The sequence below is a fragment of the Python bivittatus genome, unplaced genomic scaffold (assembly GCF_059951505.1).
Source record: "Python bivittatus isolate LINGU-HERP-01145 unplaced genomic scaffold, Pbiv_v1 ctg000160_np1212, whole genome shotgun sequence".
Lineage (NCBI taxonomy): Eukaryota > Metazoa > Chordata > Lepidosauria > Squamata > Pythonidae > Python > Python bivittatus.
This window is the reverse complement of record NW_028277076.1, coordinates 7231364-7244876: the sequence shown is the minus strand read 5'-3', so window position 1 is coordinate 7244876 and position 13513 is coordinate 7231364.

Genomic DNA, 13513 nt, shown 5'->3' with positions numbered 1-13513 from the left:
AGAAACTGAATGCTAGAAGGATGGGGAGATAAATTCCGTGTTCTGAATCCAGCGAACCCTGTTAGTATGCAGGAAAAAAAGTTACATCCATCAACTTGCTTTGAAATATTACAGTTGGAATGGATGCCTAACTCGACTAACCTCTCCCCCATTCCAATCATTGCAGTGACCTAAATCTTCTACCTAATCAGAACTTCAACGTTAGCATGATTCTTCCTACCATGGTCTTACTGGCTATCTCAATATATCTTTATATTTTTATATAAATCTTTGTACTGTATAAGGAAGAAAAGTCTATTAGGACATCTAGTAGATCTTGGGTTGTGTCAGGAAGCAACAAGACCTTACATTCTCAAAAGTGGGATGGTAGTTTAATGACAGATCATGATTGCCAGTCTTCATGCTTTTGCGGGTGTAGAACTTCCTATCTCCCAGACAAGAAGTTCTTTCAGATGACTGTGTCATCAGTTTATATGAGTCAGGATGCATGTATGCCCCATGTTGGCCAAGAGTTTTGGGAAACATAGTCCCGACACACCTGCAGAGCATCTGTTTGTGGAAGTCCAGGAACTATGTAGCTTGAGGTGATCCTCCTAGATTATTTATCTACTGTATTGTTATTTATGAGCACTCGAAGGAAAAAATAAGGGGGGGGGGGAAGAATATATATTGCCATATATATGTATTTCATATCTTTGTATTTAGCACATATGCATTTTATTATTGTATTTCCTTTGACCTATTTTATCTTGGAAATAGATCTTGTATTTTACCTTTATTTTATTTGTTGATATGGTTGTAAGACTAATCAATAAACTATCTCTCCATCCATCCATCCATCCATCCATCCATCCATCCATCCATCCATCCATCCATATCTAGCTATCATCTGTCTGTCCATTCATCCATCCATCCATCTATCCATATCTAGCTATCATCTGTCCGTCCATCCATCCACCCATCTATCCATATCTAGCTATCATCTGTCCGTCCGTCCATCCATCCATCCATCCATCCATATCTAGCTATCATCTGTCCGTCCGTCCATCCATCCATCCATATCTAGCTATCATCTGTCCATCCATCCATCCATCCATCCATCCATCCATCCATCCATCCATCCATATCTAGCTATCATTTGTCTGTCCATCCATCTGTCCATCCATCCATCCATATCTAGCTATCATCTACCTACCTACCTACCTACCTACCTACTATCTCTCTCTCTCTCTCTCTCTTTAAAATGTGGAGCACATTATCCAGATAATGAGATGAGGCGCCCCCAACCCTTATTTCTCAGCCCACCGCCTTTGGTCATCTTCATGATGGCTTTTCTGCCCTCTTGTTTTCTTCTCCTTTTGCAAGGCTGACCTTCTGATTTCGGTCTTGTTCAGGTGGGGGGAAAGGAAGCTAGAAGGTCTGGGGCCAGCTCAGAGTTAGCAGCAGGGGGGAGGCTCCATTCATCATGACACTTTCTCAGCTCACAATTCCTTTTCTCCCCAGACAAAGAAAATGGTCACCCAGGCAGACAAAGAGATTTGGGATTTTTTTTTCCGGTGAACTTCAGGCTCTGAAAAATTCATTTGTTGTCCAAGGGATTCAACTGTATTCTTGGAGAACCCCTACAGAGAAACCCCAGGAAGACCTTTTTCTGTCCCAGCTGATAACTTCATTGAACCTCCGAAGGACTGGCTAGAATTTGTATTATCCATCAGAAAAGGGAATCCTATGGGAGATTGCCCGCTGACATTTACAGACAATAAATCCTGCATTGCGTGTGACCAAGTGGACTCACGGCCACAAAGGCTATTGTCCGAATAAAGTCGATCGTTCGTCCGGCATGGCTAGAATTTTTCTTGCATCCGGCAAACTGCAGGGTGAGGTTTCCAGGTCTGTTTGGGGAGCATTTCAAATGTACAGGTGAATTTCAAGGCTGTAGGCAAGGCAGAGATTGGATTTGTGCATCAAGATAATCCATCATCTCATCTGGACTTTGCATTTGTAGGAATCCAGCCATTGGGAGGTGCAGGCCACAGTTGGGTTGCGTGAACCCAACTCATTGTGGCTTAAACAAGCCACAGTTAAAACAAACCACAATTATTCCTGTGAAAAGGAAAGCCAACCCGGTGGTGTAATGATCCTTTGAATGTTGAGCTCAAGGATTTTTTGGGGGGTGGAGGACAAGATGGTAGATGTAGGACATTGCTATTTTTTCCTTTCTCTTTTATAATCATATTTTCCTTTTGTCTTCTGCCGTTACAACATTAACTCAAAAGCAGGAGCGGAAAGGTTGGGTGAAGGGGTGTGCTTCAAATAAATAATAAATAAAATAACCTCGGGTGCACAGGCCTAAACGTTTGGGGCAGGAGGCAAGTTTGCTAAACTATAAATACTTGAAGTAATGAAAAATAAAATCAAGGCACCAAAATAGCTTGCTAACACAATTGCCCCCAATGCTATTTATCAAAGGGCGTTTTGACCTCTTCCTCGTTGGGAGCTGTGCATCTTCGAAGGACGTCAACTAAATGGATCATCCATTTTCACCTTCGGTTGCAAATTCATTTTGCGGTGCATAAGTGATGCCTCCGAAGTGTGGAAAAATCTGAAGCAAATGCGACACACGTATTCAATGGTCCAAGAGAGCTGAAAAGGTCAGACTTTCAATGTTTCAGCTTTTGAGAGTGGCAACCCACTTGTTCCTCTGACTTACATTGGGAGTTCTACCATTCTTGAATACGGGGTGCTGCAGAGGTGGGTGGGGCAACATGGCCGGTGGGTGTGGCCTGAACAAACAGTGGGCAGGGCAAGGTCCAAAGTAATTCTAATTTAATTTACTCAAATATTGGTTATGATGACTTCTCCTTGTTTGTTCCCCTTTATCTCATTCAAATCTACATCTATTTATGAAATACATTTCATAATGAAAGGGGCTTCCCAAATAAATAAATGAATACATTTCCCACCACCAGAGTCATCCTAAGATCTTTCAGATCTTCCCATCCCATCCTTGGTGGGCACCAAGTGAGAAGAACACTGGTTGAGATACTTTCATTCCACCGGGCCATGCTGAGATCCTTCCTTTCTGGTTTTACAGAGTTCATCTTTTGGGTCTTTTGGGACCTGTAGTCCAACCCACCTGGAGACTTCTGGGTTGGAGATGGTAGCTCTAAAACAAAGCCCATCATCCCCTGCTGTTAGATTACTGATATTTCTGCCCTTGAGATGGGATTTCCCTGTCAACATTTGCTTTGAAGGCTAATCCCTCAACATCTTTATAGAGGTTGGAAAAAAAGGGGATTCCAGGAAGGGCCCTGTCCACTCCATTTTAGGACTAACGTTCACAGTCACTGGTGGGGGTGACACTCAGAAATCATAGAGGGAGAGAGAACGTCCTGTTGGAGACCTGACCCATCCATCTGCCATGGGGTGAGGACTTAGGCGCTCAATCTGCAAGGCAAATTTGGAAAAGCAATACCAAGACAGCAATCAATACATTATTTAACAGCAGGAATAGAAAGGGCTGGAATTGAATAAGTATTTCCTCCTCCTGTCCAGCCCCAGAACACTCATTTGCCCCCTCAATGTTCAATTTAACCAAGTTTGCAGTAAATTTTTCAGAAAATACCAAAAGTGCCTCAGGATAGCAGTTGACAAGCCTAACATGCTGTCTGCAAATCAGCTGAGAGACAGACAGACACCCATTTGCATGTAATCTGGGTTTTAAATGACAGGGGCTAATTTCCTCCGGACCCCTGAGCCAGCATGTTTTTCCCCATCATACATATAACCTGGCAAATAGACAGATTGCTGAATGAAGTGTTTATGGTTTGCTTAAACTTAATGTAAGATCCAGTGGAGACCAGATCTAATGGTTCATACATGATGCATACCGTGGCTTGTTGGGGTTAGCATGCTGTTGAACCCAGCTGCTGGGGTCTGTATCATAGTTTGGGGTTTAGTGTATCATATGAACCCAGCCAACTGTGGTTTGTTCAAAAAAACTTACAGTAATACAAACGATCACTTAGGTGCTGTCCAAATTCTTTCAAGTTTGGCTGAAAAGAATGATAGAATGTATTGACCAGTCAAAAGTTGCCCTGCAGATAGATGGTCCCAGCCAATAGGACAGCGAAGGCCAGGAGGGACAGATGAAAGGGGCCGCTCTGTAACCCCCTGGCCTCCAAATTAAGCACCACCCTCACCCTACCTCATTCTCCTCCCCTCTGCACTGGAGGCCCTGGAGGAAAAAAAATCAAGATCTGGGGTGCAGCTTCAAAAAATAAGGGAGCAGCATGGAGGGAAAGATAAGAAGGAAGGAAGAGAGGAAGATGTGGATCAAAGAAACATTGAAGGTAGATAAACAATAGAATGATAGAAGAAGGAAGGAAGGAAGGAAGGAAGGAAGGAAGGAAGATGAGGGAGGGAGGGAGGGAGGGAGGGGGATGGGTGGATGGATGGATGGATGGATGGATAGATGAATGGATGGACAGCATGGATAGATAAATAGATGAGGGGGATGAATGGATGGATAGGTGGATGAAAAATAGGTAGGCAGACAAATAGATTACAGATAATAGATTAGACAGTCAGATAGGGAGATAGATACACTAGACAGATAGATGATAGACTGAGGTAGAGACAGAGAAAAAGAAAAACGATAGAAAGTAAAAAAGACAGAGGAATAAAGGAAGGATGTTTGGGGAAAGGAACTGGCAGGAAAAGAAATATGGGTGGAGGCAGGGAAGAGGGTGCTGAAAAGAAATCCTCTTGTCTAGGGCCCGAACCCTGGCTGCACCACTGCCCAGAATCAGGTGGGGCTGATGGCCTCGAGAGCCCAAAACATCCAGAGGGCATTCAGTGGTCAGTCCTGGGCTAGGACATCCTTAGCTAATTGTACCTATTCCAGCTGTGGGTCAGAGCCCCACCCTGGGTGACCAGGGTCAAGGAGGTGGATACAGGATACAGATACTGTACCTCCCAGTTGGGAGGGAACCTGCCCTGGATTTTTTAAAAATTGGCTTCTCTAAGTGGGTGTCAGCCTTCCCAGGTAGACCAGACAGGAGACACAACCAGATGAGCAAATTCTACTTTATCATAAAGCTACGTTGACAGAATCTTGCAAGTCTGAAAGTACAATTCCCCCCCACCGTCTCCTTTACAGCCCAAGAAATTAGGGAGGGTCCCTTCTGAGCCTCTTGCCACTCCTGCTATCCAGCTGAGGGCTACGCTCCCTCTTATCTGACTGTTCCCTAGCAGCATCTCTTGTCCCAGTCTCCCAAGGTCTTTCCCACACCCCTTTATAGTGGGAGCCTCGAAGCTTGCTGAGAAAGACCACAAGTGGCTTTGCAGCAGCGAGCTTGCAAATCTGAATGCCTGAACAGGCCAGAAAACAGTTTCTTTTAAAATTACTGCCTGCCATCCATAGCTTTCTGGTGTGGAAAGGGCAATGAGGACCGGCTAGGAATAATAAACAGTTACCCAGTCTCAAAGATGATTAGCTGATCTTTCAGATTCAATAGCCGCTGGCCCACAATCGAGCAGGAGTCATTCCCGGCCTGGGAGGACGTGATGAGATTGATGCAAAGTGGTTACGCGACACATTAGCAGGCGAGTCGTCTGCATGGTCACCCTTGGCGACCTCTGGAAAAGATCAAGGTGAACAGCCTTGGGGCAGGAAGGAAAATCAAGGACTGGGAGACAAACATTGGAAAGTGGGACTTTGATCATCGGGAGATGAGAACACCCTTTCTGAATAGAGCGCTCTCCAGATCGGTTGGACTCCAGATCCCATATTCCCCACTCACTAGGAACGATGCAAGTTGAAGTCCAACCTTTTTGGAAGGACACCTATTTTGGGAAGTAGGGAAAGTTCACCATCTCATCCAGGGGAACATTTGGAAATGAGACAGGAGCATCTGCTTTGATTTTGACTTTCCCATTTCAAACAAGCCAGGTGCCATCTTAAGGATCAGTTGTTGCACAGATGTTCTTGTGAATGTGTCCTCCCCATAAGTTTTTCTTTTTCCAGACCTTCTACTACCATTTGTGTTTAAGTTGCAGCTACCTAGATTTTTGTGGAAATGTAAGGAAAACTTCCAGAGGGCAAGATCTGTACAGGAGGGGAAGAGTCTATCTATGGTAGCTTCTCATATCTGATGTTTTTTAAAGGAGAGGCTCTCTTCTTCTTTAAAAAGATCTCTTTCAACTCCATGATTCTATGGAAGACACATCTCTGGGCACTTTAGTGGAAGCATCCATTGCTGGAAGGTTAGTTGGCCCATAACCTCCTGTAACATTTCCTTCTTGCAGAAGAGTATTTTGAAAAACGCCCTGGAAATTCTGAAACTGGAAAAAAGTTACAGGAAGTTTCCCCTTTGGGGACTTGACTTTGGGAGGGGTCATGGAGGCTATGCAATTATGAAAAAGTTTGATTTCCCCTTTTCCTCCCAATTTTTCTCCTCTAGCCTGACCTGGTTAAAGGAGACACCTTCCGCATTGCAAAACTCATGTGAGTGTTGAAACGCTGGAGCTAACAGAAGCCACTTAATGGACTACATTGTCTTAGATAATGAGGTTTCTACAGTTAAGATTGGAGAGAGAAATCAGGGAGTTTTAGGATAATTAAACACCGGACTTCTGACTGGAGGTGCTTCTGCTAATGAAGTCGCTTGAGAGTTGGAATTCCTTGACTGGCAAAACTGATATTTTTCTGAAAGAAGAGCCCCTGGTTCAGTTCGGTTGGAGGATGGAAGCGTGTCTTGAACAAGCGTGGCAGTTCAGGAGCAATTAGGAAGGCTGTTGTGGAAGTCACACGTTTCCCTATAGAAAAGAAGGGAAAAGGCACAACTCCAGAGGGCAGGAGATGGCAATTAACTCTGCCAAATTAAATACAAACTGGGGGGCGGGGGAGAGATTTAAAAAAGGCCCTGTTTCTTGCGAGATGGCCACCTTATGAGATGCCAGCATTGACACATGGAAGAGTTCGGCCCCAACGGGATGACGTGCAAAAATCAGACAAGGCTTCAGCATTTTTGTCCAAGGTTGGCATGAACTCAGGAGCACAAGATTGGGGAAATCTCATGAGACCTTTGTGTGGCTTTAAAATTGGGGGAAGGAAGAACAGTTGGGTAAGATTGTGCACTGATGAAACACTTAGAAAAGTTGTTGAACCCTACTTTAGGACTTTATCCCAAGGTCTGGCCATTGGACACCTGAGGAGGTGATATTCCCATTCTGCCATTTATCATCAAGCTCAGAGAGATAAATTCCATTCCCAGAAGGATTTCAACCAGGGTTGCTAAGTTGCTGAGATATTTTTGAGAATTGAAAGAGATCCCACAGGCTTTTCCCCTTCTCAGCTCGATCAAACCAGCTTCACGCTGTTCTGAAGCTGCTCAGAAATACGCCAGACCTGCTGACTGCAGCTGAAACAGGGCACCCAACCCAGGAAAAGCATAAAAAAACTCTTCTCCATCCTTTAACTATCAACTCTAAGAAGGTTTTTTTAAAAATGGAAGGAGATGTGCTCATACATTAAATGCAACCATTATCTGATCAGCATATTCAGCGCTTCAACCCAAACTAATGCTATGTAACGTCTAACATCGGTGGAGAACTGCTGACTTTCATCTTCAAACCGATCAATTAAGATTTGGCAAGATCTATCTAATAAATAAAGAAGAGTCTTAGCATTTTGGACCAGGACAACCCCATCTTTCAATCCCTAACCTTCTTTGTCTCCCAGGTCATCTGTTCCAAAGGTGGTTGTGTGAATAAGTTAACTGGGATGTGTGCGAGGAGGACCTGATAGGAGAAATGCAATCAAGTGAGAGAATGAAAAAAAAAATTGCTAGCCTGTTTTCTACCTCTTTCATGGAATTCTTGTATCACTTTACCTTGGATTTCGGTTGCATCCACTTGGAGGAAAAAAAAGAAAGCAATTGGAATTCACTCCACCCATATGTACAAGTCTGTATTTTGGCTGTTTGCTGATGTGAACATTTCTCCATTATCATTCCCTTCCTTCCACCATGCCTCCACCTCTAAACTCAACCAATTTGTCCTGAGGGCTCATGATTAATTCCTGCCCATAAACTTTCTGATGAGTCTGTGAACTCACAACACGCAGCTACTCCAGGGGAACAAAAGTGCTTAGCAGGCAAAACACACATAAATGTTGTGCACGCACACAAATGAAACCGAAGTAACAACCCTCAGACACAGCTTCCTCTTCTCCATTTCTCCAGCCTCAAGCTGCCACAAAAGTCACAGCAGATCATTACAAAGGAGTAACTAACTGGAGTAACCTTCTGGTAAACGAGCTGGCTTTCTTGGAAAATCATTTTGTTCCCCCACTGCCCATTGACATGTGATAAAATTGGAACTACCCCATAACTCCTGGTCAAATTTTAACCGTTAGCTACTTAGTAGCACATGACAATTTTAAATAATTTGTCAAGAAAACAGACTTTTTCTCTGATTAGGAATTTCTTTCGTTTTCTTCTCCTCTATAGCATTTTACAGATTTTAGTCTTGTAGTTACTCTGGATGGGGATATGGGGGTGTGTATAGCTGCTAGCATTTAATACTAAAGTTATTCTATGTACAATTTATAACTAAAAACTAAATGTTTTAATATTGTACTTGATTTTGTCCTGTAGGTTGGTCAATGGCTGAAATACCAGTAGCACCTAACACGTTTAAAAAAAAACACATCTGTCCTTTAGCATATGAGAAACATTTCTTGTGACTGCCCCATGGCAGATAATAGCTTTCTCTTACCAGTTTATAACCTCATAAATAGTCCCCAAGAGATTATTGGCCGGGTTCACACAATCCACTCAACTAGGTTAAAATGAAGTTGAGTGCTTTGGGATTCAGCCTGTTGGAGGAAGCCAGCTTGCTATGAAACAGGCCATCATATCGAGCCAAAACTGGTTTATTTCAGTGGGCATGAATGCTATATGAATGCAGTCATTCCATTTTTGTGAATCTGAACCTCACCTAAACCTCTGTTTTGTTGTCAAAAGCAGGTCCCGAGATCTTCATCTTCAGCCCTAGAGTTTTAGCAGCGCTAAATTCTGGTTGCTCCCCAACGTTGCTTAGAAGGCCTGGAAATACCAGGGAGACCTATTGCTTCGTTTTAGTCTTGTCAGAAAACCAGAGCTCTAAATGGCTCCTCCAACTTAAACCTCCTAGCTTTAGAAATCTGATCTTCTTTTTATTTCCCCAGCCTCAGCACTGATAGCTTTTCTAGAGGTGTTGACCCATGTCTTCCACCTTCAGGGGTGCCCATATCCACCACTGAAGGAGGGCTGCTTCATCCCGTCTGCCGGTAGGGCTGGGACAACCTCATTAAGAAGCCGAGAACGGTTTCCGTCCCCAGTCTGATTAACACTTGCCCTTTGTTACAATTAGATCCGCTAATGATGGGAAGGCAGACCTCCTGTATTGAATTAGCACTGCCTTCCAACGTGCAGTGTAATTTAAACAGACCATTGGCTGCAAAGCAGGTTATTAAATAAGGGAGCTAGAAGTACACTGACTTGTTAAGTGACTTGCACAAAGGGGGAAAGGTGTAGATAACAGGCAAATGTGCATTCGGACTGGGAGACAGGGATTTTTGAAAGTTTTGGTAAATCAAAGGGATTACTTGATGGAAACCAGTCTTGCATTACCCATATTAAGAACATAAGCTGTGCCCGGCTGGATTGGACTGTTGGCCTCCCTAGTCCAGCAGTCTGTTCCCATATTGGCCCACCAACTACACAAGGAAGCCCACCAGTCTCCCAGCAGATGGTCTTCGGAGGAGGGGGAGGAGGAGGGGGAGGAGAAGGAGAAGGAGGAGAAAGAGAAGAAGCAGAAGAAGCAGAAGAAGCAGAAGAAGCAGAAGCAGAAGAAGAGCTGTGCTGTGCTGAATCAGACCCCTGGCCCGTTTAGTCCAGCAGTCTGTTCTCCCAGTGGCCCATCAACTACACAAGGAAGCCCACCAGGCTTCCAGCAGATCTCCTTCAGAGGCAGTCCCACCACCATCAAGATTAAGAGCCACTGATGCCCAGGACTTCCATGACTTGGTCCAACCTTGTTTGAAGCCAGCCAAGCTGGTCACCAGCCTCACATCTCGTGGTAGCAAATTCCAAAATTGAATTACATATTATGATAGATAGATAGATAGATAGATAGATAGATAGATAGATAGATAGATAGATAGAATGAATATTGGATCTGTTCTTCTAGAGTGCCATTTCATTGAGTGAAACTGTTTCATTGAGTTCTCATTCTAATGATCAATGCTGGACTTGACTTTTTTTTAAAGTTTGCATTATTTATAGGCTTTGGAGAGGTGTATTTCTCCAGACATAGACATTTGAGTTGCAATTTCTCTCAGTGTACCCTGTTTTCAAAAACAATTTATTTGTTTATTTCATATATTTATATGGCTGCCTATCTCATATACATAACTCTGGGCAGCTAACAGTTAAAGTAGAATAAAAACAGAGGAACAAAGAAAAATAACCAAAGATTCCCCAATATAAGACAGTTGTGTATAAATATACAGGAGTGGGAAAATGAGGGTCTGATCCACTCTCAACCATGGAAACCTGGTTTCTGGTCTCAGCTCAAGCTACCTCACAGGGTTGTTGTTATTGTGGGGAAAAATAGGAGGAGGTATGTTATAGATGAATGAAAGGTAAGAGATCAATCTAATAAATAAATAAATAAATAAATACTGCCATTTTTATTTCTGTGCAGGCTTTTCCCTAACACATTTTTAAAATTCTGGTTGGCAAACTGCGCTGCAAACTTTGAGGAAGTGTGAATTTTTGTCGGAGAAATTTCAGCGTGCGTATCGAAGAAGCAACCTTCAGAGGCAAACTAAAGGGATCAGTAAACAGTTGGGGAAGATGGGTTGTGGTGTAGAGGGGGGCGCGTGCTACCATTTTAAAGAGCTGAAACGGCTTCAGGAGGGCAACATCCCCAGATTTCAAGGGGTTGACACAGATCTAATGACTCTCTAATTCAGGAGACGTTAATCCTTTATTATACTTTATTATTGTATAATCCTGTATGGCATTTTCACAAGGCCAACGCAGTATAGAAAGTGGTTTTATTACAACCCTGAAAAATCCTGTTAGTGTGATAGCGTAGCTCCACCTTGTGGATAGAAGGAAGCAGGGCTGTTGGCCAATTTTCAAAGAAAAGTTGGGTTTTCAATGAGGAGTTGTTCAGTCGTTAAGTCGTGTCCGACTCTTCGTGACCCCATGAGCCACATCGCGCCAGGCCTTCCTGTCCTTCACTGCCTCCCTGAGTTTGCTCAGTTTCATGCTCATTGCTTCAGTGATGCTATCGAACCATCTCATCCTCTGCCGTCCCCTTCTTGGCCTTCCATCTTTCCCAGCATCAGGGTCTTCTCCAAAGAGATCTCTCTTCGCATTAGGTGGCCAAAGTATCTGAGCTTGAGCTTCATTATCGATCCTTCCAATGAGCAATCAGGGTTGATTTCCTTTAAGACTGACTGGTTTGACCTCCTAGCAGTCCAGGGGACTCTCAAGAGTCTTCTCCAGCACCACAGTTCAAAGGCATCAATTCTTCGGTGCTCAGCCTTCTTTATGGTCCAGCTCTCACAGCCATACATTATTACTGGAAAAACCATAGCTTTGACTATGCGGATCTTTGTCGGCAAGGTGACGTCTCTTTGAAAGATAGCTTTAGAATTGGGCCGTCCCAATGTTTTTAATCTCCCCTTTCAGGGTATGAACGGTTCTGCTGTTAATTTTACCAGCTCGTGGATCCACTAACCCTAACCCAGATTATAGATTCTGAGTATTTTCTTACAATCCACACATCCATTTTTCTGCTAAACTGAGATGTTTCAACCATTGTGGAATGGTAGTTCTAGATTTTAGAAATTATCTTACAGTTGGCTTTGCACGTTGTTGAATCTACTTAGCAAATGAATTCATTTTGGAGGCTCTGAATCATGCACTTTCCAAATGGGCTGGGCTGGTACCCAATGCTCAGCCGCTAAGGAAAATTAAAAAAATAAATAAATCCAAGGTTAAAAGTAACCTTCTTGTCACTGCAAGACTTTAAAGCCACTAGGACTGAGGAAAGAATCAACTGTGTAATTATATTCCAAGCCAACACAATCAACTTTCCATACTGGCAAAATCGAGCAACATATTCCACTTGGCTGCTCCTGAATGGTTGAATTAAATGGAAAGTGCTTTCCCAATTCAACTTGAGTTGGATCAGATCAGTCGTCTGGATTAAACTGGGTCTGATCCACACCTCTCCCTATTCACTTGTATGTTTTGTTCACAATGCAGATATTTGATTTGTCAGCAGGAGTGTGTATTCAAACTCAACTCCCTTCCCCACCCCACCACCCCCCAAGCTGTCACTCTAAACTCAGCCCTCTGGCATCCGCTGGGTCGGTTCAAAAGAATGCCTTGCATTAAACCGAATGTTGCTTTGGAGATGGGGGATCAGGGTTGATTGATTGCCTGATTAAAGGGGGGGAAGCGCAATTGATTAGCTAGTCCTCATCACCATATCGTTATCACTGACCCCCAAGGCTGAACTTGAGGAAGCAAACGATGCGGATGGATTAAGAAATCGCAGAGTGTCAGGAAAAGATGGGAAAATCAGTAAAAAAAAGAGAAGTGGGGGGCGGGGGGAGAGCGGGGGAAGGAAAGCTTGTCGTGAAAACCAAGTTTAATGATATGAACATCATTACCCTGGTGAAGTTTGAAAGGAATGCTGATGAGGAGCAGAGGAGAGTGGTGGAGAAAGGAGATTTTAGCTTCCTTGGCATCTTACAAAGACTCTGTCCCATTTAAACTAGTTAATCACATAATGCCCTGTGCTCAAGTCTAATATTCTTGCAAGCTTAGTTATGGGTGCCATTGAACGAATACATTTTCAATTTCTACACCAGCTTTCCCAGGTGGCTTGTGGGAATCCAGATCCAAATACAGAACCCCACTAACATCAAGTATTATCAGGCAAAGATTTAGGGTATGCCAACCTTCCCTGTTCTTCTACCATCTTTTCATGCCACAACCAGCAGGGAGATGGTACATCTGGTGGAAAGGGATAGGAGAAACAGTCCCACATAGAGAGAGAGATTTGGCTGGGAGTGGTTGGTTCAGACCCAATATATATATATATTTTAATGGAAAGGTGATTCACTGAAATTGACAACAGGGAAAGCAGGAGAAATTCAGATGAAAGTTTGGCTCCCATATCTAGATCTTCTAAACCTTTCTCAAAAGAGAACCGGGTGACAAGGGAGGAAGAACCTGGAGGGTGAACAATTGTATAATCAAGGGACAGAGAGAAGAAAGAACTTCAGAACCATGGTTAGTTCCAAATCCATCCATTGGCTTTGACAAAGTCTATGTTTCAGCATCTTAGCTGGGTTTACACTTTGATCAATCATCCTGGTGACATTTTAAAAAGGCGGCTTGTTCATTCGTTTTGAAAGAAACTCACAGATAATCCCCAGTCC